The sequence below is a fragment of the Ipomoea nil genome, unplaced genomic scaffold (assembly GCF_001879475.1).
Source record: "Ipomoea nil cultivar Tokyo-kokei standard unplaced genomic scaffold, Asagao_1.1 scaffold1932, whole genome shotgun sequence".
Classification (NCBI taxonomy): Eukaryota; Viridiplantae; Streptophyta; class Magnoliopsida; order Solanales; family Convolvulaceae; genus Ipomoea; species Ipomoea nil.
Window position 1 is genome coordinate 4,223,662 of NW_017618360.1, and position 27,938 is coordinate 4,251,599.

The 27,938-nt window shown below is 41.3% G+C and overlaps 1 pseudogene; it reads right to left on the reverse strand.

The window, feature by feature from the left end:
• Positions 1-1,755: 1,755 nt before the first annotated feature.
• Positions 1,756-23,178, reverse strand: LOC109193919 (annotated as a pseudogene).
• Between the last annotated feature and the right edge of the window lie 4,760 nt (positions 23,179-27,938).

Below are 27,938 nucleotides of genomic sequence, written 5' to 3' on the forward strand. Positions count from 1 at the left end.
ATTTTTTAAATTTGATTTATGTGATAAACACACAAATAAAATATTATATAATTTGAATTATAAATATTTTGCATGAAATCTCATTAACTTTACAAAATTTATAAGAACAAATGAAAGAATAGAATATTTAATGAAAATACCATTGTACTTTTTTTAAATTGTGAAATTTTATCATCACAAAATTATCAATTAATATTAATTTATTGAGAAATCAAGTGTGGAGGTTGTATTTTAATCTAAAAGTAGATAATGAGATTTTGTTTCTAAAAATACATATTCTAAAACATAAATGCTTTATGAGTGATTAGAGTACGTGTGACACCCCGAAATTCAAATTCGGTTAAGGAATTAATTAAGTAATTAATCCTATTTCAATTTGTAATTTAATTCCTGAAATAATAGTCAGGGACTAGTATTGACTAGTCAACCCCAAAGTCAAAGTTGTACCTTGAGCTTTGTAAGGAGTTCCCTTGTTCTTACACCTTTCCATGTTAGTAAGGGTATTCTTGACATTTCACCTTGTGTTAGTATTGTAACCTAACCTAGTAAGAACATCCTCATTTCTATCCTTACACTTTCCAAATCCTAGCTCCATCTTCTCTCTAAAAAGGTGGATAGCTTTTCTTCCAAGCCAAGTTGAAGCTTTGTCAAGACTTCAAGAGTTGTCTCCAAGATTTTACCTTTCATACATTTGGGCATCTAGGAGGGTAAGATCCATGTTCATCTTGTGTTTTTAGTGTTCTCTTAGGTGTCTTTTCTTAAAGATAGGATCTTTATGATCTTTTGGTATGTTCTTGAAGTGGGTTTGGAAGGCGAGCTTTGATAGGAGCTTGGTGTGGTATTAAGTGAAGGTTTTTGGTCTACAAGAGGTAACCCATGCTCTACAAAATCTATTTTGCTTACCTATGTGAATATTTCTTGGATTCTACATGTGTTTTGATATGAAATGTGAGTGCTTATGCATTGTCTTGTTAAAATGCATATCTAGAGCTTGTGTTTAGGGTTCTTGTATGCCATTGTTTGGCTATTCCTTTGATTCAAGTCATTTTGTTGTATTTGGTGAGATTTGGCATGTTTTCACTACTACACAGAAGGTCTTTAACGTCGGCTATTTAGGGGCTTTAACGTTGGCTAAAAAGCGACGTTATATAGTAAACCTACAACGTTGGCTAAATTCAAACTGACGTTGTATAATATTTTTTAAATTTTTTAATAAGACTTTTAACGTCGGTTATTTATTAATAACCGACGTGTATACTTATTTTTAAAAAAATTAAAATATACAACGTCGGTTATTACGAAATAACCGACGTTTTATATTTTTTTTAAAAAAATAAGTATACACGTCGATTATTACTAAATAACCGACGTTAAAAGCCTGATTAAAAAAATAAATTAAATAAAATATACATACAAATTCGATTTGTATGTCTGACCATGGAGCCTATTTGAAACGTGATCATAAACCTGGAGCTCAACAAGAGAAACACCTTACCAAATTGGGCGGCTTCCAAACAATAGAAAATATAAACGATAATACAACAGCAACTCAGCAAGTAAACTGAAAGCTACAAAAACGCAGGTGGGAGTTTTTTAATGAAAGATACTAAGATCAGACCTATGCTATAGCCAACAGTACATGGAGAAAGGTTTCAAGTAAAAAATTGGTTCTATGATTTGTACCATCTCTCAAAGGCGGCGGATTCTGGCACGCTCGTGTACAAGTCCTTGAAGTCAGCTGGCATTGTAAGATAAAATGGCATTTATATATAGACTTTAATGTAAAAAGGGTGTGTTTCTTCTGCTATAATATTTACAGAAAGAAAGAGGAAGAAGGAAGAAGGTATAGTTACTATTAAGCATCCTTATTGGTATATGATTCTTTGTCCTCAATTCTGGGTGATGTTGATGCACTGATCGCGAAGCATGTTCATGTTTGGAGCTAACAATCTGGTGTATCTGTCAAAATACAGCAGCTGTTTCATCAGGAGTGCAAACTCCCTGGGAAATCTCAGCCCGTACGTAAGACTCGCTGACTCGAACCTGTTCAACCACAAGCGTGTGCCCAGTGAGAAAGATAAAGCTTTGTGACAGATAATACGAATATTGCCATGATACGAGAGGTTAGAAGAAAAAAAAAAAAAGCATAAACTCAACCGAGCATTTTTTTTTTCTAAACGTGATCTCGTTGGATCATGTCTTCCGTTCATCTCTTTGTGCTATAACGTATTTATTAGCGTCTGCCTAAGCAAGTTTCTCTACTACTATGTTAGTTGATTGTGAATTCTTTCAACAGAACAACCCGAGCAGGATGATATATAATTTTGACGGGACAAAACTTTTCAGGGGTTATCAGGGTGATATAGAAAAGCTTACCAAATCGAGAAATATAGCATTCATTTGTCTCTCGTCAAAAACTACATTGGCAGAGACTGTGGTTGCATTTGTGTTTGTATCCCTCGCTGCTGCAACAATGATTTCCCTATCCAATTCCTAATAACCAATGCGGCCATCACGAAGAAGCCACAAGTTGCCAGCATGCACATCAGCGTGGAAGAACTCACAAGCAAGCAAGCTTCCGAACCTTCAAACCACATGGAGAACTTGAATTATATTGTACGATAAGTAACTATAAAGCACAATTTGGGCAAATGAATCGAAAAGTTATGACTGAAACCTACCACACATTTAAGGCAGTTATAAGACTAGCCTCGGGGATTAGGAAGGAGTGAGTTTATCGAGTCTAAATCAGTGAGGGGAACTCCATAAAGCCTCTCCATTGTCAGGATTTGTCGTGTGCTGCATTGCCGGTACACTCTTGGTGCTGTAGCCTGCCTAGTCAGACCCATGGCTTCCAAGTATCTCCTAAACGCTTCAATATTTGCCGCTTCTTTAGTGAAGTCAACTTCTTCAAGCATCGACTCCCTTATGTCTTTGACAATCGCAACCTGTAAAAAAAATTATGTAAGAAAATACCTAATGTAATATTAGCATAAGATTCCCCGTATTTTCCAAACAGAAGATTAGATGCCAATTAAGAAGTTTGCAGATTTCTCGTAGCACTTGGCAAGTCAGCAATTCCAATGATTGAATTAAAAAAGTCCAAAACCATCCAGCTAAGAATTGTCCTAAAGATGTTAAAGTATTTATATGCATTATACCAGAGATGCACGATCTAATTCAGGACTCAAGAACTCCAAAGTGCGAGCCACAACGTATACAAAGTTCAGATCTGCCACTAAAATATCTTCTATCCTGGGTTTCAAGACCTTTATCACAACATCATCTTGGGAGCCCTTTAGCCTTGCCCCATGCACCTGGAAATTGAAATGTAAAGTTCAAGTCATTTATCATATTCAGTATTTCTCACTTTCAACGTGCAAGGACTTAATTATCAAGGATCACTCATTATAAAGGACATGTTAGTGTAGGATCAAACAAAGCGGAACCTGTGCTATAGAGGCAGAGGCAATTGGTGTAGGATCAACATACTCGAAAACCGTATCAATTGGTCTGCCTAATTCCTCACGTAAGATTGCTTGAATTTCTTCATAAGGAATTGGTGGAGCCCTATCAAAACAGTACTGGAATTCTTGAACATATTCTGGCGGAAAAATTGTGGGTGGAGATGCTATAAACTGCAATCGCAAGATAGTCAAATTTTTGTAAGTCATATATCATCACAAGACGAAGATAGATAAGACACATCCACGACAATTAAAATAAAAGGAACAAAAACATAAAGCATAGGCAGATATGATTAAGAAAACAATAACTTCAGTATCATCATATAGTCTTTGAGGTACTATAAAGCCATCCATCAGTATTGCATGACAAAACTATTAGGACTCTATCATCATTAGTATTCGTTACCTATTATTATTAGTATTCGTCTTGTAATAGGTTTACTATTCACTACTATATATACTCTTGTACAGACTCATTATTGATCATTCAGATATAAGACTCATTATTGATCATTCAGATATATCGTATCCTCATCTGGTATCAGGTTTCTCTCTCCTCTCTCTAATGGCGCACCTCGGATCTGATGACGGCTCTGTTGGTAGTTCTGAACGGACCGTTTCCGAGGCCGCGCTTGTTGCACCGCTGCAGTCGGGGGTGTCTTTCTCTTCGGCGCATCACTTCGTCTCCATCAAGTTGACATCCCGCAATTTTTTGTTTTGGCGTACTCAGTTTCTTCCGTTCCTGGATGGCCAAGGGTTGTTGGGTTTTGTCTATGATACATCGGTATGTCCGCCGATCACCGCGCTTACCGTGCCGCCTGCCGAGGGAGCCGTTCCTGCCGTGCCTTCGTCGGCTTCGTCTTCCGCTGCTCGGAGTGCATGGCTCCGTCAAGATAAGGCCGTGCTCTCCTTATTAATCTCATCCTTGTCCGACGAGATGATGCACCTCGCAATCGGTAAGTCCACTTCTTGGCATTTGTGGTTGCCAATCGAACAGGTTCTTGGTTCGACTACACGGGCTCGTGCCCTCCGGTTGGTGGGCGAGTTGCAAGGATTGCGGCAGGGAGATGCTTCGATCCCGGACTATCTTGGCCGTGCGCAGGTGCTTATCGAGGATTTAGCGCTTGCCGGCCGTCCGGTGACGCTAGAGGATCAGAATATGTATATATTCCGAGGCTTGCGGTCCGAATATCGTCATTTGGTGGCGTCACTCACAAGGGGTGCTCCGGTGTCTCTACCCGAGCTATCCGATTTTCTTGTTTCGCAGGCTTTTATATGTGCCGATGATGCTGGTGATGTTACTGCTGCTCCGGTCGCCATGGCGGCTCAGCGAGGAGGAGGCCGTTCGGGCGGGCAGCAGCGTGGAGGCGGCAACCGCGGCCGTGGTCGCGGCAAAGGGCGTGGCCGTGGTCGTGGCGGTGCCGGGGCTGTCCAGTGCCAGATCTGCTACGGCGAGGGCCATTCGGCCGCTTCGTGCTTTCGCCGGTACGATGGAGCTCTGGGGCCGAGAGCGCATGTTGCTTATCCTGTGGACGATGCAGCTTCGGTTAGCTTTGATGTCCTCGACGGTCTCTTATAACGGTCCGGATCATCTTCGTGTTGGTGACGGTAAGTGTTTACCTATTGTTGGTACTGGTTCGTCTTCGGTAGCCTCTTCTAAAACACTGTTTCGCTTGTCTGATGTTCTTTTTGTTCCTGGGCTTTCTGCGTCTTTATTATCTGTGCAACGGTTTGCCCGTGATAATAATGTCTTCTTTGAATTTCACCCTGATTGTTTCTTTGTGAAGGATCGTTCAACCAGGGAAGTTCTGTATAGAGGGCAGGCTTCGGGGGGTCTCTATTCTTGGCCTGTTTCTTGTTCGAGTCCCGCTGCGTTAGTGGCTTCGCCTGTCTCCTCTGACGTTTGGCATGGTCGGTTGGGTCACCCTCATCCTCGTGTCTTGCGGCAGATTTTGAATTCATGTTCCATTGATTCTAGTTTTAGTAATAGTTCGATGTCGTGTCGTGCTTGTATGCTTGGGAAATCATCTCGGTTTCCCTTGCCTCGTGTCAATACTACTACGTCGGATGTTTTAGAGCTTATTTATACTGATATTTGGGGCCCAGCGCCTTTTCTTTCTGTCAATGGTTTTCGTTATTTTGTTTTGTTTGTTGATGACTACACACGCTATGTATGGTTTTATCCTATGCGATTAAAAACTGATGTGTATGCTATCTTCGAGCAGTTTCAGTCACTAGTTGAGCGTTCATATGGTCGTAAGGTTGTCTCTATACAATCTGATTTATGGGGAGAGTATAAACGATTGCACCGTACTTTTGTCTCTTTGGGTATCAATCATAGGCAATCTTGTGCCTATACCCATGAGCAGAATGGTAGAGTTGAGCATCGGCATCGTCACGTTGTGGAAACGGGTCTGGCTCGCTTGGCTCAGGCTTCGGTTCCACAGCGATATTGGGATTATGCCTTTGAGACTGTGGTCTATCTCATCAATAAAATGCCTACTCGAGTTCTAGACAATGTCAGTCCTCATTATCGTTTGCATAATTCTAATCCTTCTTATTCCTTCTTGCGTGTGTTAGGCTGTCTCTGTTATCCTCTGTTGCGCCCGTACAATCGTAACAAGTTGCAGTATCGGTCATCCCCGTGTGTGTTCTTAGTTATCCGTCTTCGTTTCGTGGCTATCGTTGTTTAGATCCTGCTACTAACAAGGTATTCATTTGTCGTCATGTACGGTTTGATGAGTCCGTATATCCGTTTGCTTCTTCTATGCCTTCTCAGGTCTCTAGCTCTCGCCCTGTAACACCCCGAAATTTTAAAAACATTTAAAGACTGTATAACAAAGGTAAATGATCATAAATCCCAAAACGTTTATAAGAATACGGGGTGTTATGCCACACCTGAGCTAGAGAACTCAGGTGCACAGGCTAAATTCTAAAACCTCAAACAGTATCAATACAAAATCATGGCACACAGGCCGAAAGGGAAAGCTATCTAATCTACGCCCCGAGCCTCTAGCGCACTCCGGTGATCTACTCGTCTGTGCCTGAAAGCCAAATATATCTGTTCAGCGAGAGATGCTGGTAACCCACTCCAACGCGTTGAAATACAATACATATAGATATATACATAGATATACGAAAAACCATTTCGAAGCATGAAGATATATCCTAAGAGACTCTAGCTTTCAAAATAGGGAGTAGACTCGACAGATAGGGATAAGCACAACCAACAGTCATAACCAAGCATGCACAATTCACAGGTGTAGGAAACAGACACGACAGGTAGAGATAAGCACAACCAATAGTCAAAATCAAGCATATACAGTTACTAGCATGTATTCTTTGGTCACGCTTTCATAACAATCCAATCGTCCATATCTCATCACATAGCACACTTTGTTGGCGCCACAGGACCAATAGCATGCCCATACATGAGGGTCAGCGCATATAGCTCTGACACGGCTCCGCAGCACCCTGCCCCGTATCGCAACACGGGGGGGGGGGGGGGGGGGGTCGATCGCAACCGACCGATGAACCGCAACTCATCATAGTTTGATCGCAACCAAACAGTGGACCGCAGCCCAAGAGTACGTCATCTGACCGTAGCCAGGAAATATGAACCGCAGCTCATGTAGAAACGTTTGATCGCAACCAAACGGTGGGCCGCAGCCCAAGAGTGTAAATCTGACCGCAACCAGCTTTTGAACCGCAGCTCAGGAATAACCAATCCGATCGCAACCGGATTGGGGTATCATGCACACGTAACACAAAGCAAGCACATGCAACCCACATTAATCACACTGGGAAGGGGGAGAAAACGTATAACAAAACTTATGCGTGATCCTTCACATACTAAGAATAATCCTAAGGGGTACATACTTCTTTTACCTAGGTCAACGTGATACCCATTCAACTAGCATGCAATGTATAAGACTCATACCACCTACGAACGGTACCCGAAATATCAAACTAGACATAGGCACGATAGACGGAGTCCGTTAGGACGGGCGGGGGAACATCAAACGGGGAAGCCAAAATCCCAAGGTGGGGTAAAATCCAGCGGGTAGCCGATGGGTGAGAGGTCACCCACCGGCGACAGCGTTTCGGGCAGCGGGTGCCCGGCTGCCCGCTGCCGGCGTTACCATCATAGGCCACGGGTAGGTGGCGGGTCCCCTACCCCCACTGACTCTTTTATCACAGAAAAACGCCCCGGGAACCATTGTGGAACCCGAGACCATGCTTAGACACTTTCAAACGCAATTGACAACAACACGTAGACAGTTAACGGATTCAAAAGCAAGAACATACGGCACATAACCTATCATGTTTTTCTAAACATAATCAACACCCAAACATGCGAATTCCCACCCAATATACCAAGAATAATACCATACGAATTCCACGATATGACCTAGGGTTCTAATTATTTTTAAATCAACAAGAACACAATTCATCTTCTAATATCAAGATTCGGTAGGAATATCATATAAACATCAAGAACATCATATAACCATCAAGAACATCAAGAACACCATATAATCATCAAGAACTTCTTGTCATCAAGATCACCCATGGAATCATAACATCAATTATTAAGATCATTATGACGAATCATCAACACACAAGAATATGGGGGAAATCCTAAGGGGGGAATCATAGCTATGAAAATCGGTTTTGTTGAGACATGGGTTACCTCTTAGCCTTAATTGATTTCCTTGGCTATGAAGGATCTTTCTTTCAGTCTTTCTTCTTTCTTGATTTCTCCTAGGGAAATTCTTGGAGCTCCTTGTGTGGTGAGAGATTATTGTGGTGTGGGTTCTAGGTGCCTCCTATGTCCCCTATTTATATATCTAAGAGTCCTAATTAGGGCCCAATACTATAGGCTTGCTATCTCTATTCCTTTTAGGACTAGGGGTTGGGTTTAGAGATGGGGCCCACGGACTATGGTGGGCTTTTTCCTAATTAATTATTGTAATTTAATTCTTTCTTTGGATAATTGGTTAAATGATTAATTGGTTTTTGGGGTCGTAACACGTGGTGTTACACTCTCCCCCCCTTACAAGGGGCTTCGTCCTCGAAGCCCGGTGTGTTAATCCATTCTTTCGCCCCTGGACATCCCGTATTTTGGCCTCCTGGTTAGGAATGTAGCCCCACGTTTTGTCCTTGCTGGGGTAGACTGGACTTCTAGTGTCGTGGTGATAGGAAAGTTTGGGTCTACCTTGGTTTCATGCTTCGGAGCTGGATGCCCTGCGAGTGCCCAAGGTGGCCTCGATTGCTGCCACCCTCTGATCTAATGCGCGTGTCGTGTGGATTAAGGACGAGAACCCTTCTTCCATGATTTGGTTTTGCCGGGTGAGTTGTGCTAGGATGTGCTCATTGACCGAGTCTTCGTTTTGTCCCCTTGGGTTTCTTCCCGATCGTGTGTGTGTCGGTGGGTTAGGCTCGCTATCCTCTTCCTGTTCCTCGCTTCCCTCTAGTCCCCCACAATCTTGCATTGCCCGTTTAAGCTTTTTGTTGGAGATGTCCAATTGGTCAACCAACTCTCTACGCTCCTCCTCGGGTTTGAGACAAATTTCCTCGAGGGTGACATACTGTCCTCCCTCGGTGTAGTAGATATCATTGCGACGGAAGTTCTGGACATTAAAAATCATGCCGTTCGCGGTCTTGACCTCAGTGTGGCTCAGATCCACCCCCTTTTTCTCTATGATCCAACTTAGGATCATCCCGTAGGGTAGGCTAAGCTGGTTGCTAGTTTTGCAAAATTCCACGTGTTTCAACATGAGGGCCGGTAGGTTGAACTTGATTTTGTGTTTCAAGAGGTAGGCGAAAGTGCACTCTAAACTCCCCACGTCCTTGCTCTTATTATTCGTGGGCAAAAGGCTGTCAGTCACAATCATAACCAATATCTTTTGCTTCGCGATTAGCCACTTTCTGTTTGGCCGTGTGGCCGAAGTGAAACCTTCCTCCTTTCCGAGTAGGTACCCGATGTAGTCTTTGTACCCCGTGTTTTGGGTACCAATCCACCCTTTTCGGTCATAGTCTGACACACCCGTGGTGGTCAATTTTAAGAGCTTGGCCAAGCGGCCTTCGGAAAGGATGATTTCCTTGCCTCGGACCTTAGTGGTGATTTCTAGTTTATCACCTCGTTTGACGGCCACCAAATGTCGATAGAACTCCTTCACCAATTCGAGGTACGTATCCCCTTTTATGGTGAGATACGTATCCAAAAGCCCTTGGTGGTTGAGCATGTCGACCAATTCTGGAGAAAATTGATTGGGTTCGAGGGCTTTACCTCCGATCACTGTGTAGTCGGCGTTGCTCCATTCCGGGGTGCGGACTCCGAGGGGCTTTTTCGGAATTTTTAGAATTTTCCTTTGGCTAGCGTTTTCCGGCAGACTCCGGCGAGATTCTGGCGGGATTCCGACGAGGGTTCCGGCGGTACGGTTTCGTCGGTGACGACGGTTCTCGGTGTGGCCTGGCTCGGTGCGGCGGCGGGGATGCTCGGCGAGGTAGCGGTGGTCCACGACGAAGCTTGGTTGTGCGATGTGAGCGTGCGGCGGTGGTGGCGTATGGCAGCGGGGAGGATCCGGGCGGTCGACGGTGGTGTCGCGGGTTGCTCCCGGCGAGGCGGCGGCGAGTGTTGTTGACGGGGCGCCGGTGGCTTGGCTGGTGGTGGCTGTCTGGTTAGGGGGTGACTGGTCCGGCGCTGGGTCGGCGAGGAGGTGAGAGGGAGAGGAAAAGTGAGGGAGAGGGAGTGTGGAGGAAGAAGGAGAAGGTTTTTTGATTTGGGGATTTTGTGGGTTTTAGAGATTTGTAGGGGTTTTAAGAAGGGAGTGTTCCCTTGAAGTTCTAAGAAGCATCCTTAGTCTAGTGGTTAAGATCTTAGTCTTGTATGTGGGAAGTTAAGGGTTTAATTCCCATTAGTAACTTTAGGCTTTTTGATGGTGTGGTCCTTGTCTTTTTCCTTCCTTTGTCTTCTAGTGGTGGGAGGCTTGGCTTGTTTTCCTTATGCAAAATTTTAGTCCCACCCCCGTAAGTAGGGTCGAATTTTGATTTAGTCTTTTATTTATAATAATTCCGAAGTAATTAAGCTAAGTAAGTAGTTCTACTACGAAGGTGGTTACAAGGAATTGGCCGGTTTATCCAAGACAGAACTCGTCTTCTTGGTTTTCTTCCGCGGGGTTTGCGTGGTCCTCGTCTTCTGGGGTTAGGTTCCCCTCCTCGAGGCTGTTCTCGTTCCTGAGTTCGGCCTGGGTGCGGCTCATGACGAATATCTTCCCGGGAGCGCCGTAATTTCCTTGGTGAGTGGTGCCCCCGTGTTGACCCATGGTGGTGGTGCGCGGCCTTTGGGGTTGAGTGCACTAGAAGGCCTTGTGTCCTTCTTCCCCGAAGTTGAAGCATCGCCAGGGATTGTCCATGCAGTCTTTGCCTCTATGGCTTTTGTTGCACTTTGGGCAAGGGAAGCTTCTTGTGTTAGCTTCATTGCTCCCTAGGGGTAGCCTTTGGCTGGTCAGGTTACTCGGTCTTGTGTTGGTGTCGTTTCTTGTCCTTTTTACGAGTGGTGTCCCACCTCCGGTGTTTCTTTTTCGTATCTGTTCTTGAACCCCTCGTTGTAGTAGTTGGATTCGGTAGAGATTTGCGGCACTGGAGTAAGCCTCGTTGAGGGTCCGGGGTCTGCTTACTACTAGTGCTTTTCGGGCTTCGAAGTTGAGGCCCGATACGAATCTCTCTATCTTGGTTACCTCAGTGGGGACTAGTTCCGGTGCGAAGCGTGTTAGTTCTAGGAATCTTTTATGGTATTCCATGACAGTGGTTGTTCCCTGTTTTAGGTGGAAGAACTCTTCGTGCATAGATGCTTTTACGTGTGTTGGATAGAATCGCTCTCGTAGACGTGTTTTGAGGTTTTCCCAGTCGAACCCTGGTTCTTGTCGGTAAGCGGGTCCCTCGTGGATCCACCAAAGGTCTGCCTCGTGTCCGAAGTAGAACGAGGCTATCTCCACGCGACGTTCCTCTGGGCATTCTACTAGCCCTAGAATTTTGTCGAGGGTCCGGATCCATTCCTCAAGGATCACGGGGTCTTCTTCTCCTGAAAACGTGGGGGGTCGATGATTCGAAACTTGTCGAGCGACGTCTGAGTTTGTGTTTGGTGGAGGTGGTGGGGGTCTGTTATTGCGAAGAGCTACGTCGCTTAGTGCTTGAGCGACTTGTGTCAGTTGCTGCAGGGTTTGGGTTAGAGGGTCGTGTATGTCGGGTTCCGGTGTCCTTGATTGTCTTTTGTTTGGTGCCATGTCGTCGTCCTTCTGGGTCAATGTTTATAGGGATGTTAGGTGAGAGTTTTGTATCCCTACTTTGGCGTGATAAGCGGAGGGCAAGTTCTCCTTAGTTAAGTGAAGGGTAACGTGTGTAGGTTTCACAATCTCACCGCGCGTCCTAAGATTCCTGAGTCCTATGTTCCTAAATACCTAGAGTTCAAGCCTATTATCCTAAAGTCTGGTCTTAAGAGTCTTATCCTGGGGTCAAACTTAGGCTCTGATACCAACTGTAACACCCTGAAATTTTAAAAACTTTTAAAGACTGTATAACAAAGGTAAATGATCATAAATCCCAAAACGTTTATAAGAATACGGGGTGTTATGCCACACCTGAGCTAGAGAACTCAGGTGCACAGGCTAAATTCTAAAACCTCACACAGTATCAATAAAAAATCATGGCACGCAGGCCGAAAGGGAAAGTTATCTAATCTACGCCCCGAGCCTCTAGCGCGCTCCGGTGATCTACTCGTCTGTGCCTGAAAGCCAAATATATCTGTTCAGCGAGAGATGCTGGTAACCCACTCCAACGCGTTGAAATACAATACATATAGATATATACATAGATATACGAAAAACCATTTCGAAGCATGAAGATATATCCTAAGAGACTCTAGCTTTCAAAACAGGGAATAGACTCGACAGATAGGGATAAGTACAACCAACCGTCATAACTAAGCATGCACAATTCACAGGTGTAGGGAACAGACACGACAGGTAGAGATAAGCACAGCCAATAGTCAAAATCAAGCATATACAGTTACAAGCATGTATCCTATGGTCACGCTTTCATAACAATCCAATCATCCATATCTTATTACATAACACACTTTGTTGGTGCAACAGGACCAATCGCATGCCCATACATGAGGGTCAGCGCATATAGCTCTGACACGGCCCCGCAGCACCCTGCCCCGTATCGCAACACGGGGGGGTCGATCGCAACCGACCGATGAACCGCAGCTCATCATAGTTTGATCGCAACCAAAGAGTGGACCGCAGCCCAAGAGTATGTCATCTGACCGCAGCCAGGAAATATGAACCGCAGCTCATGTAGAAACGTTTGATCGCAACCAAACGGTGGACCGCAGCCCAAGAGTGTAAATCTGACCACAGCCAACTTCTGAACCGCAGCTCAAGAATAACCAATCTGATCGCAGCCGGATTGGGGTATCATGCACACATAACACATAGTAAGCACATGCAACCCACATTAATCACACTGGGAAGGGGGAGAAAACGTATAACAAAACTTATGCGTGATCCTTCACATACAAAGAATAATCCTAAGGGGTACATACTTCTTTTACCTAGGTCAACGGGATACCCATTCAACTAGCATGCAATGTATAAGACTCATACCACCTACGAACGGTACCCGAAATATCAAACTAGACATAGACACGATAGACGGAGTCCGTTGGGACACCACGGGAGTCGGGGGAACATCAAACGGGGAAGCCAAAATCCCAAGGTTGGGTAAAATCCAGCGGGTAGCCGGTGGGTGAGAGGTCACCTGCAGGCTGCCCGCCGGCGGCAGCGTTCCGTGCAGTGGGTGCCCGGCGGGCAGCCGCCCGCCCGCTGCCGGCGTTACCATCATAGGCCGCGGGTAGGTGGCGGGTCCCCTACCCCACCTACCCCTCACTGACTCTTTTTCACCAATAACGCCCCGGGAACCATTGTGGAACCCGAGACCATGCTTAGACACTTTCAAACGCAATTGACAACAACACGTAGACAGTTAACGGATTCAAAAGCAAGAACATACGGCACATAACCTATCATGCTTTTCTAAACATAATCAACACCCATACATGCGAATTCCCACCCAATATACCAAGAATAATACCATACGAATTCCACGATATAACCTAGGGTTCTAATTATTTTTAAATCAACAAGAACACAATTCATCTTCTAATATCAAGATTCGGTAGGAATATCATATAAACATCAAGAACATCATATAACCATCAAGAACATCAAGAACACCATATAATCATCAAGAACTTCTTGTCATCAAGATCACCCATGGAATCATAACACCAATTATCAAGATCATTATGACGAATCATCAACACACAAGAATATGGGGGAAATCCTAAGGGGGGAATCATAGCTATGAAAATATATTTTGTTGAGACATGGGTTACCTCTTAGCCTTAATTGATTTCCTTGGCTATGAAGGATCGTTCTTTAAGTCTTTCTTCTTTCTTGATTTCTCCTAGGGAAATTCTTGGAGCTCCTTGTGTGGTGAGAGATTATTGTGGTGTGGGTTCTAGGTGCCTCCTATGTCCCCTATTTATATATCTAAGAGTCCTAATTAGGGCCCTATACTATAGGCTTGCTATCTCTATCCCTTTTAGGACTAGGGGTTGGGTTTAGAGATGGGGCCCACGGAATATGATGGACCTTTTACTAATTAATTATTGTAATTTAATTCTTTCTTTGGATAATTGGTTAAATGATTAATTGGTTTTAGGGGTCGTAACACGGGGTGTTACACGCCCGGTTGAGCCGTGGGGTGTTGGTGCCGTTCGGGTTGGTGTTGGCTCCGATGTTTGTCCCACTGGACCTGATCCTCATCCGGAGTTGGACGCGGATTTCGGGGCTGCCGCAGGTGGTTCAGATTCTCGCACCGTGACTGTCACGGCTCCGGAAGGGGTGGTCTCGGGTGCTCTTACTGCGCCCAAGCGAGGCCGCCGTACGGCGAAGCCTGTTCAGCCTCGGTCTCATGTCATGGCAACCCGTTCTCAAGGACCGACGCAGCATGTGGCTCTTATGACTGTTCCTGAACCGACTTGTTATTCTCAGGCAGTTCGGTATCCGGAGTGGCGTGAGGCCATGGATCTTGAGTTTAATGCCTTGCTCCAGAATCACACTTGGCGTCTGGTTAGTTGCACACCTGGCATTAATGTTGTGGGGTGCAAATGGGTGTTCATAACGAAGCGCAAGGCCGATGGCACGATTGAGCGGCACAAGGCTCGATTGGTCGCAAAGGGTTTCAATCAAGTCGCTGGGCAGGACTTTTTTGAGACTTTCAGTCCTGTTGTCAAACCCACCACCGTGCAGCTTCTTCTCTCTTTAGCCGTTTCTCGCGGTTGGGTCATTCGGCAGTTGGATGTTCACAACGCCTTCCTCAATGGTAATCTTGCGGAGACAGTTTACATGAGACAGCCGCCCGGTTATGAAGACCAGTCACGGCCGGATGATGTGTGCTTGTTACAGAGGTCACTCTATGGTCTTAAGCAGGCTCCTCGAGCGTGGTTCAATAGGTTGCATGCTTTCTTGGTGTCGGTTGGTTTTTCACCCTCCAAGACTAATGTTTCTTTATTCATCTATACTCGTGACTCTGTTTGTTTATATTTGCTTGTCTATGTTGATGATATCCTTGTTATGGGGTCTGATGCTTCGTGTGTTACTCGGCTTCTTACTGACTTAGCCTCGGAGTTTAAGATTCGTGACATGGGTGCTCCGTCTTTTTTTCTTGGCATTGAGACGGTCTCCCAGGATGGTGGTTTGTTTCTTTCTCAGCAGCGATACATGCGAGATATTTTGAGCCGTGCAGGTATGGTGGACTGTAAACCGTTGGCTACTCCGGTTCCTGTGTCCCGACCTTCTTCTGATTCTGTGGTTCCCTATGCGGATCCCACGCAGTATCGCAGTCTTGCTGGGGCTCTACAGTATCTTACTGTTACTCGTTCGGATCTCTCTTTTGCCGTGAATCGAGTCTGTCAGCATATGCACTCTCCAACCAATGAGCATTGGGCTATGCTCAAGCGTGTTCTGCGGTATGTAAAAGGAACTCTGCACTTTGGTCTTTTTATTCGTCCTTCCTCCTCTGTTGCGGTTCATGCCTTTTCGGATTCGGACTGGGCTGGTGATCCAGCTGACAGGAAGTCTACTAGTGGTTTTGCAGTTTTTCTTGGTGGCAATCTGATTTCCTGGTCTTGTCGGAAGCAACGCACGGTTGCTCGTTCGTCTACAGAGGCTGAATACAAGGTTCTGGCTGATGTGTCTGCGGAGGTCACCTGGTTGGTTTCTCTGTTGCACGAGCTTGGAGTGTCATTGGTTGCTCCTCCCACTCTCTGGTGTGATAATTTGGGTGCGACTTATCTCTGTTCCAACCCGGTGTTCCATGCTCGTACGAAGCATGTGGAAATTGATTACCACTTTGTTCGTGACAAAGTGGCGAAGAAGGAGTTGCAGGTTAGCTTCATTTCCACAAAGGATCAGCTGCCTGATGTGTTCACTAAAGCTCTCCCTGGTTCGCGTTTCTCTACTCTATGTGGCAAGCTCAATGTTGTTGCTAGTCCACCTTGTGCTTGAGGGGGAGTATTAGGACTCTATCATCATTAGTTTTCGTTACCTATTATTATTAGTATTCGTCTTGTAATAGGTTTACTATTCGCTACTATATATACCCTTGTACAGACTCATTATTGATCATTCAGATATATCGTATCCTCATCAACTACAGCAAATAAGCAAGAAAACCTGACTTTATCTTGAAAAATCTTTAGGAGAATTAGAAAATAACAAGTTTACCTGCCCCAATTTTATATAAGTTGCACAATATAGGGGAGATAATAATCCAAGCTGCATCTCGGTCGGTAATCTAGTGGATGAGTTTGCAGTCTAGAGGAAGATACAGAGAATTAGTATTACTTGATTGTTTTATTAAAAAAGGTATTACAATCAGCATTCAAAGACTAAGTTGCAGAAGATAAACTGAATCACGTGAATGCAAGATAAGTGAAAGAGACAAAGAAGGGGGTGGGAGGTCAAACTGAGCTTACATAATGGAAATTACAGTGAACAAATCAAATCTTCCAAATTCATTTTGTTCATTTAATAACTGTACACCTTCAGAAACAAGGTGAATACACCATATTAAAAAGATATATTGTCACATCTGCAGTTGCAATCATTGTCTGTAAGACCATTGTCCATTCATTTCTGTTGAAGAGAAATATAAAATATAAAAAGTTTTTAGTTAAGTCGAAGAACATCCATTAATATGATATAGAGTTAGGAAACCCCGAGTTTGAATCCCCTGCACTACCCATGGGAGGTGTATTGAGGCTAAATATAACATAATGTGATACTCAATACTAGATTAGCCTTTTAGCTGAGTTGGAAGACATAATTCAACAAATTTTAAGGTCTAAATACTACAAAATAAAGTTCAATTGTATCAACAAAGAAGATTTGCCCCTAACAATCATAGCAGAGTCGAAGGGCACCTTTGAGACATCGGCCAGCCACTCACAACCAACCCCAATTACAGCTTGGACACCTTGAGCAAACCTTAAAGCCCCACGTGGACCTGTATCTATGGACGTCTGAACAATATCCTCCACAAATTTAGGCAAGTTCCCAAGACGATCTGCAGAAAATAATTTTCAGGATGTTAAACAAACATTTCTTCCAAATACTCGCAAACGGGTTTATCCAAAAGAAAATGGTGAAATGACAGTAAAATTCACTTGAAAATGTGTAAGAATTAGTTCTTCCTTGTTTTATCCATCATGTGGTTTCATTTTTCATCCCAAGTCTCACATTGGACAAAATAATTTGATGGCCAACTTAACCAATCATCAATCGTTATGCGTTGGACCCGTGTCCAGCATGCTTGCTGGACACGGGTAACAGTGCCGTTAGGCACTGTTATCTCATTTTTTTTTTAAAAAAAAATTTCAGACCGCTTCGTTATAGGAGTATATGTTCATAATTTTATTACTATATGTTAATAACTGTACATTCATAACTCCATAACTGTACATCCATAACTCCATAACTGTACATTCATAACTCCATAATTGTACATTCATAATTTTCGAAGCTCTATGTTCACAATTTTAGAGCTCTATGTTCATAATTTTATCACTATATGTTCATAATTGTAAGTTCATAATGTTAGACCTCTTTGTTCATAATTCGATCAATAACTGTACATTCATAATTTCATACTGTAGATTCATAATCTCATAACTGTAGATTCATAACTCCATAACTGTAGATTCATAACTCTATAACTGTACATTCATAACTCCATAACTGTACATTCATAATCTTCGAAGCTCTATATTCACAATTTTAAAGCTCCATGGTCATAATTTTATCACTATATATGTTCATAGTTGTAAGTTCATAATGTTAGAACTTTGTATTCATAATTTCATAATTGCATAACTGTACATTCATAACGGCATAACTGTACATTCATAACGGCGTAACTGTACATTCATAATCCAAAAAAAAAAATAACGCCGTTAAGGGCAAAGCGCGCGCGAAATTTTTTTTTTTTAAAACTAAATGACGCGTTTTTTTTTTTTTTTTAAAAAAAACGACGTCGTTTTGGGCCCGTGTCCACAATTCATTGTGGACACGGGTCCCAGGCATAATTTGCCACCAATCATGTAGCTAAAAGCCTAACAGATTCTATTTTATTCATCCCATCCAACTGTCCAGAAGCATTGAACCATATATCAAGAAAATATATCAACCTAAAAATTCCAAATATATAAACAATAACGTTAAAATTCCAAATATATAAACAATAACTTATAAAATTCAAAATATATACTAATAATTCCTAAAATTCGAAATACAATTACCAAATCTTTTATATAATAAAGCTATATGGTTTGGCAAATAATTAATGTTACAATTAATGCCACAACATCTTTTATTATAAAAAAAAAAAAACACAACATTTAAAAAATAAAATAACTATATATTATATAATCATATAAAAAATATACTTTTGAAAAATAAAATAGCTATATATTATATAATCATATAAAAAATGTGTTCAATTAGAGTTTAAATTTACACATACAAAATTTAAAATTTGCTTTCCAAATGTAATTATCTTAGTTATTATTCGTATTGTGAAAATTATAATATAGATGAAATACAATTAAGGTGAAAGTCTAGAGGGGGGGGGGGGGGGGGGGTGAATAGACTTTCAAACTTTTTAGCATAGTACCACAATTGGTAAGCCAGAGATAAACCAAAACTCTTAACTAGATTGTTAGAGTATGGTGCACAGCGGAAATTAATAAACGAAACGGTGTGTGTGTAGATCGTGTCAAGATTATTCTCGTGAGAAGCAAGCAAGAGCAGTAAGTAAAGAAAGCAGTAAAGAACACAAGGCAATTTATAGTGGTTCGCGAGGTGGTGTAATCCTCCTACTCCACTTGCTCTTTTCTCCAAGAGCCAATTCACTATATCCACCACTTCTTGGTTCCAAGATACAATGAATTCCGTGATCTAGTGCTTTGATCACCAAGCCCACACTAATCACGCCCAGTGACACCAACACTGCTGCTTCGGGTTTCACGTCGCCACGTTACTTTCCCAGGATTTCACGACTCCGCGTTACTTTCCCCCCCGTCTTCTACGATCTGGTAGAAACGTATCTTCCGTGATCTAGTGCTTTGATCACAAAGCCCGCACTAATCACGCCTAATGTCTTCCGACACTGCTGCTTCGGATCTCACAGCTCCGTGTGACAATCCAGGATTTCACAACTCCGTGTTACTTTCCTCCTTTCCCTTGTTTTGCTCAAAAACAAGTTTTGCCTTGATTCCAACTTTGAGACTCTGTAGATGATCTTCGATGGTGCGCTGAGTCTCTTGAAGTTGATGAAGATTTTAACACTCTTGGATATTTCTTTTCTAAGCTCTGTATCACTTTGAGTGTTTATCTCACAAAGAATATATCAATTTAAGCTCCTGAGATGGAAAGCTTTCTTTGAATTTTGTATGCTCTGTTTAGCTCTGTTCTTGCTCTATTGCGTTCTTGCTTCTTTTACCCCTGCTTTCCACTGCTTCAATCTTCATCTATTTATAGCTGGTAATGAGAACATTTCCGTTGGAGAGAAACGTTCTCATTTTTGAATTTCTCTTAGCTGTATAGCCTTTTGTCAGAGGATAAGATAACGTTGCAGATATGTCAGAGATTTCTCTGCAAGTTGAGCTTGAGGTTTTTGCAAAAATGGCATCCCATAAATCTCCATCTGGTGTAGATCACGCTTTTTGGGATTTTTATCTTCAAAATATAATCTCCAATATAATCCCTTACTAGTTAGACTAGTATTTTTGCTTCTGCAACTTCTTCTTATATTTTCCTCTGTATTTCTCGTGTCTGGGTCTGTATACTGCTTCCAGACTTGATCTCTTCAATTGACTTGGGAAATCTCTTCCCTTGTGAAACTTCATCCCTTGCAATTTATATTGCCAATCTCTTCAATTGACTTGGGAATCTCTTCAATTGACTTGAGAAATCTCTTCCCTTGTGAAACTTCATCCCTTGCAATTTATATTGCCAATCTCTTCAATTGTCTTGGGAAATCTCTTCCCTTGTGAAACTTCATCCCTTGCAATTTATATTGCCAATTGAATTGAAGCCCTTGTAAATCTCATCCCTTCAAATTGAAATTGCCTTTGAAATTGCCTTCCCTTCGAGATATCAATTTGAACTTCAAGTGAAATTGCATCCCTATGTCAATTTTCGGGATACCAATTTGGGAAACTTCATCCCTTAGTCAATTTGGAAATCTCATCCTCTTTGACTTTGCAAATTGCATCCCTTCGGCCAAGTCACTTTGCAAATTGCATCCCTTCGGCCAAGTCACTTTGCAAATTGCATCCCTTCGGCCAAGTCACTTTGCAAATTGCATCCCTTCGGCCAAGTCAATATGGAAATCTCATCCCATTGACTTTGCAAATTGCATCCCTTCGGCCAAGTCACTTTGCAAATTGCATCCCTTCGGCCAAGTCACTTTGCAAATTGCATCCCTTCGGCCAAGTCAATATGGAAATCTCATCCCATTGACTTTGCAAATTGCATCCCTTCGGCCAAACCATCGCCTCATACTTTATGTGATGGAATTAAACTTGGCTTCTTTAAAATATATGAGATGTGAGATTCAAACCTATGACCTTGCACATAATATTTCAAGCTTCATCCAACTCATCCGTACAACCTTTTAGTTATCTTCTTATTTCACTTGATGTACTCCTTTCTTTCCATAGATGCTTGATCTTCAAGATAGCTTCATGCAAACTTTAAGTCACGTTCTTTCTTCTTCGGGATTTGAGGGATTTCTTCTTGAATATCATACGCATACATCTTCCTCTTTTGTTTGCCATTTTCACTAGGCAAATTCTTGATTTTATGCTTTATATCTTCTTCATCCATTTCCTCAACTAATGAATTTATTTTTCCCTTTCTTGGTCTATGACTCGACTAGTCTAATAAAATAAAATTGGGGATCTATGATTTACAATATGGCATATCAAAATCTATTACAATTTATTCCTAACAATTTCTCCCCTTTTGATAATGCCATAACCTATACTCAAACATTGGCTTTAAGTCTTTGAAAAATATTTTCATTTTTGCTCAATTTTATTTTGACAAAGCGAAGATGAGTTTGACAAAAAATAATTATAGGGAAAAGGAAAATACTTGTGAATTAATTTAGACAAGTCCTACACGCATCCTTGATTAATTTTTAATCAATTTTTATCTTTTCAAATTTTTGCATGCGTTTGACAATTCTTGTCTTTTTAATTCACGAACTAATACATGATAACCAAAATAAATCAAAACAGACTTAGATCAGACCATGGGAAATATTTATTCATATTAGTCGATTAGAGGAATATTATTATAGCCAAAATCATTCCAAAATATAGATATTCAAAACATCATATTTTTGAGGAATTTATTTCTGATTACCTTCTGGGTTTCTTGACTCCCATGTCAGCTTTCAATATATCCTTGATATGTTCTCTCATCTTGCAGATATCGTTTTTGAACTTTTCACATTCAAATCTCTTAGTCACATTTCCAGCCATGTAGTGTCCAAAGGCCTCTTTAATATTGGTGCCCGGAAGAGCTCCGGCTTCCCACCAAATTATGCATTCTTCAAAGCTTCTTTGGAGTCCCAAACTTTCACCATTGTTGTTGGTATAATCTCTGAGCTCATACCACATCTCGGTTTGCTTCCTTTTTGGTTCTTCTTCCTTATTCTTCTCAGATATCCATTGAGCTTGATCAGCTTTGGGCCATCTTTTCACCATACTTGGCACATTCTCGGATGTCCAAATTTTCTGCGGTGTTAAGGTTCCTTTTGAGCATTCAAACCAATTTCGAGTTTCAGAAACTTTAGATGAGCTTGATCCAAGACTCGGATTTGCAAATTGAGCAAAACCAACTTGGGATTGTTGACCACGTCCTCGGCCTCGGCCTTTTGTTGGTGCGGCGGTCAAAACTGGCTGTTGCGGTTGACTTCCAATGATGAATTCATGTTGTTGTAAAGCCAGATGATTGAGAATTTCTTCCCCCCTTATGGCATTATCAATCAAAAAGCCAAGGGATTTGGAATCTTGTTCTTGATTGACTTTAACAAGCTTAACTCCATCATGTGTTTTGAGAGAAACATCCTGCAAATCAGATATTTTGTTAGCCATAGAGGATAATTCTACCTCAAGGTGATTTATCCTTATCTCTTGGTCTTGTATGGCCTTTATTTGTCTCATGTGTCTTCATTGTTGATCTTCTCGGTAGCTTCTCGTTCCTTCTTCATCAGTTGGATTATCTCCAATAAACCTTCGGTGAGATCTCCTTTTAGATGTCTTTCGGCTCTGTCTATCTTTGTTTGCAGAGCGTTTTGATGTTCCAATAGCTCCTTCAAATTTATTCGTGTGTCCTCAAAGTGTTGCAAACAGAGATGTCCTTGCTCGGTAAGAGTTGTTCCAATCTTTTGACACACAACATCACTTGATTCTGTGACTTTTGCAAAAAGTGATGTTAACAAATCATCTTCATCTTCTTCTCGGGTTCGGCTTCTACTCATGTTCAGAGAGTGTAGACTTTTGAATAAATTCCTTCGTGAATCACCAAGAACTGGATTTTCAACAAGCTGCAAATTTTCTTCTGGTGATTCGGTTTCCAGTTTCTTCTTCAATAATCTCTGTTCTTGAAATAATCTCTGTATTTAAATTGACTTCTTCCAGAGAGTTATTTTGAAGAGACATCACAGAGGTGTTATTGTGCACTGGCGCTTCATATAAGTATTCCCCCCCAATTGATGGTCTAATTTCACAATTAATTTGGTCTCTTAATTCATCCCTTGTAGGATCCATTGCATTTATATCAATGTTGGTGGGGGTCACATTTGATATCAAAAGTTCAGCACAGTGAACTCTGACAGAAATAGATTCATGCGTTTCAGAAGCTGAAATTGGTACCTCTACAAGTGTACTTCCTTCATTCGCCCTTTCACCAAAATTTTCAAGAAAATCATTGGCTATATTAATTGAAGTATCACCTGGATGATGATGAGTGTCAGTCAACGATCTGTGTAGAGCAATCTGAAGCCTCATTTCATTCACTTTTTCAATATCATTTGAAGAGACTTGATTGGCATCTTATTGAGTTGCTGCGGCCACTCCCTTTCCTTTACTGTTCTTTTCTTGAAGCTTCAGTCTATAAACTTGATTTGCATCCATGTTTAGTGCTTCAAGCATTGAGTTAGTTCCTAGCCATTCAAAGGCTAATTCTTCACTTTGTATCAAATCTGAATCAACTTTGGAGATAAAAGAGTGATATCTTTCAAGTCTCCATTCCTTCCATGCTTGAACTCGGTTTAATTCCATCATCAGTTCTGGATCATCTCGAGTTTGTGTTTTGTCGAACATAATGGGTTCAACATTAGCTTCAACTGCAGATTGATTCGAGATTCTCCTTTGCAAGTCATTGGAAACTTGCACTTCAACTCCTGCAAACTCCATTCGAGTGGTATCTTCTTCCATTGGCACCTCGGGTATCTCAACTTCATGAGCTTCAGACTCTGCCACTTCCTGAAATGGAATAAGTGCTATAGCCGAGCTTACGGCTTCTTGATCTCTGTTGCTTGGGTTGCTAGAACCCATGTGTGCACTTGCTGCAGATTGAGTTTTACTGTTTCTTTTTCGAGAGCTTTGAGGTGTGCTTGTAGAACCACCTCCTTCTGATCCTTTTCTTCGATTTGTTTTCTTGCCATAGTCAAGTCCAAATTTTCTGAAGAGTGTTCTGTAGATTCCAACATTTTTGTGTATTCTAAGAGGCACATTCTTCTTTCTCAGAATTTCTCCAACAATAAGTCCATACCCAACTTTATGCAAAAAGTGATTTCCTTCAAGTGGTCTGCCATGAGGTTTTGCACTGTTCACAAAGAATAATAGGCGATTGAAGATGTATTTTGCCCAGTTAAATTTTATTCCTTGCATGATTCCGTTCATTAGACTCACGGATGTTCCAGATAGATCGTCCACACTTCCAAGCTTGTTGTCAAGAATCTTGTACATCATCTCTATAAGCATATCATATTCAGGTTTCAGCACGTTCTTTGGCTTGGTTGAGTCATGGATTACAGGTGCTTTTGGACCACGAATTTCATTCCAGAAAGATTGAGCGTCATAATGGTGAGCTTCTGGCATTAGCTCCGAATCAGGAAATTTGAAGCACTCCTTGATGTCTTTTTCACAAATTTGAACATCTGTTCTTCCAACTTTAGAGTGAATCACGTTGTTCTTCACAGTGGCATGCAAATAGAACTCGGTCACATCTGTTTCAAAAATTCCAACGTATTTGTAGGTGAAGAAGTCGTATAGTCCACAATCCTTCAAAGCATTGAGAATCTTCTTTGCTATTTCTTTGTCGGCTGCTCCAATCATAAAGAACTCCGGATTGAGTGTCATCCCATCGATCAATTGTTGTTGTAGAGTAAGTAGATTTTTTGGGTTGCATGGCTTTGGTTCTAGACATGGTGTTCGCCGGTGAGATTGAGAGCTTGAGAGAGAGAGATTTCTGATCTTGATAGAACTGGAAAATTTTGTCTGAGAGGAATACGAAGGGTTTCGTATGGTTTAAGACGGATTATAGAAGAGGTATAAATCTCAGATAGAAATCTCAATTGAGACCCTTAGAATAGGTGTGGTGACAAGGCACTTTTAGGGGTGGAGGTGTCTTTTGGTTAAGGTGTTACTAGGAGAGAGAAAAAGGTTATCATTAGCAGACAAGGGCATTAAATGCCTCACAGTCTCTTAGGTACTCTATATACGTAAGGTGTATAGAGTAAGATGATTATGAATGGACACTTCTGATTATTTTTGAAGATTTGAGAGAGAGGTTGGATTTGGGAGGAGATTTACGAGAGAGAGGATCTGATTTTGTGAGAGAGGGTGAGATTTTTGTGGGATTTAATTTATGGGTGGAAGTTTAAGAGGTATAGGTTTGAAAGGTGAAGAGTTTTGATGGGATTGGGTTTTATGGGGTAGAGGTTTAAAGGGTGGAGGTTTTCAATCCAATCTGATCTCTTCCTTTTTTCATCTCAAAAACACTTTCACATTAGATGTATCATATAAAAACACATAAATATAATCACACAAATTACACATAATTTCGGAAATCACACATATAATTTCGAAACACATATGAATATTAAAAGAATAGCAATTAAATCACATCCATATATAAGCATGTATAAGCACGGTAAACTCCCAATTAAAATAAACACAGATTTAGAAAATTAGACAAATTTCAATTAAACACCTAAAATATACATACACATATACGGTAGTTTCTAAAACACACAATTGTAAGCACAATCAAACATTTAGAAACTAACAAATTATTTTAGATACCAATTAAAATAAACTAATTAAAAACACTTAGCAATTAACACACATATTGGTACGGCAATTTTAACATAAGCAAATATTCATAACACACGTATTATGTCATAGCTATAATTAAAACACATAATCATGCGATTAAATCAAATAAACACAGATTTTCGAAAATGAATTGCATGGCACATATTTTCACGTTAAATTTCACATGCAATTTTACAAATAGATACTAAACACATAAGACTAAATTATCTATGCAATTTTCGAACAAATATATGAACGTACGTATAAAATAAAAATTATTTGAGCACAAGTATCAAATTTAAATCAAGAGATTAAGTCCAGTGATACTTAGCTCATTTCAAGCATTCCCAATTCATGCCTTAAAGTAGAAAATCTCGTTTCGCATAAAGGCTTCGTGAGAATATCTGCAACTTGATTCTCCGTAGGGATATACTCGATTTTTAGATCTTTCTTTTCAACATGATCCCTTATGAAATGATGTCGTATGTCGATATGTTTGGTTCTTGAGTGAAGCACTGGATTGTGGGTGATAGCGATTGCACTTGTATTGTCACAAAATATGCTAACATCATCACAATTCACTCCATAATCCTTCAATTGTTGCTTCATCCACAAAATTTGAGCACAACAACTTCCTGAAGCAATATATTCGGCCTCGGCGGTACTAGTTGCGATGGAATTTTGCTTTTTGCTAAACCAAGAAACAAGCCTTCCTCCCAAGAATTGACACGTTCCGGAGGTGCTTTTTCTGTCTATTTTACAACCTGCAAAATCCGCATCTGAAAAACCAGTTAGCGTAAAATCTGTACCTTTAGGATACCACAATCCAACATTGATTGTGCCCTTCAAGTATCTTATGATTTTCTTTGTTGCGGTGAGGTGGCTTTCTTTTGGATTTGCTTGGAATCTTGCACACACTCCTACAGCATAAGAAATGTCCGGCCTGCTTGCAGTGAGGTATAGTAGTGAACCAATCATTCCTCTATATTTCGTTTGTTCGACATCTTTTCCATCTTTGTCTTTGTCTAGCCTTATTGATGTACTCATTGGAATTTTGATCGATGATTTTCCATCAAGGCCAAACTTCTTTATCAAGTCGCAGGTGTACTTTGCTTGATTGATGAATATTCCTTCCTTCAATTGTTTGAGTTGTAAGTCCAAGAAATAATTCAATTCACCCATCATGCTCATTTCGAATTTATTCTGCATAAGCTTCGAAAATTTCTCACACAAAGAATTGTTAGTGCTTCCAAAAATAATATCATCAACATATATTTGCACTAATAAAATATGATCACCATCTTGAATTCTAAAGAGAGTTTTGTCAACAAGGCCTTTGGTGAATCCACAGCTTATCAAGAACATTGACAAGGTATCATACCAAGCTCTAGGTGCTTGTTTCAACCCATACAATGCCTTTTTAAGTTTGTAGACTTTATCACCTTCGCCTTTTACCTCAAAACCTGGGGGTTGTTCGATATAAACTTCTTCTTCGAGTAGTCCATTCAAGAATGCGCTTTTCACGTCCATTTGATAAACGGTGAAATCTTTGTGTGCGGCGTAGGCTAGGAAAATCCTTATAGCTTCGAGTCTGGCTACCGGTGCAAAGGTTTCATCAAAATCTATTCCTTCTTCTTGAGAGTATCCTTTTGCAACGAGCCTTGCTTTATTCCTAACAATCACGCCTTCTTCGTTTGCTTTGTTCCGGAAGACCCATTTAGTTCCTACAACATTGTGGTTCATTGGTCTTGGAACAAGTTCCCAAACGTCATTTCTTTTGAATTGATCGAGTTCCTCTTGCATGGCGTCAATCCAACTTGGATCATTTAGAGCTTCGTCCACTTCTTTTGGTTCAATCTGAGATAGATAACATGTGAACAATGCTTCCATGGTAGATGATCTTGTTTTCACGCCATCTCGAACATTTCCGATCACTAATTCTGGTGGGTGATTTTTGAGCCATCTTAAATCTGGTTCAAAAGGGTGTATGGTGCTGGGTGGATTCACTGGTTGAGAAGAGGTAGCACTGATTCAAATTTCTGCTTCATTTTGTAAATTTCCAACTTCTCCAGTAATTGCATCCAAGGGTTGATTTGCAATTTCCACTTCAACTGCATCCCTGGGTTGATTTGCAATTTCAATACCAATTGCATCCCACACTTCATTTCTTACTGGATGAGAGATGAGATTTTCTAGAGAATTAATTTCCAACTCATCCATTCCCTGCAAAATATTTTCTTCACACGTATCATCAGTATCACAAAAATCAATATGACACTTGTTACCATTTTGTTCAATATTTTCGCCATTTTCGTCCAGAGCATCAATATTGACGTGTGATTTTTCATCAAATACCACGTGTATGGATTCTTCAACCACCATTGTTCTTTTGTTCAATACTCTGAATGCTTTGCTGGTAGTCGAATATCCTAGAAAAATTTCTTCAT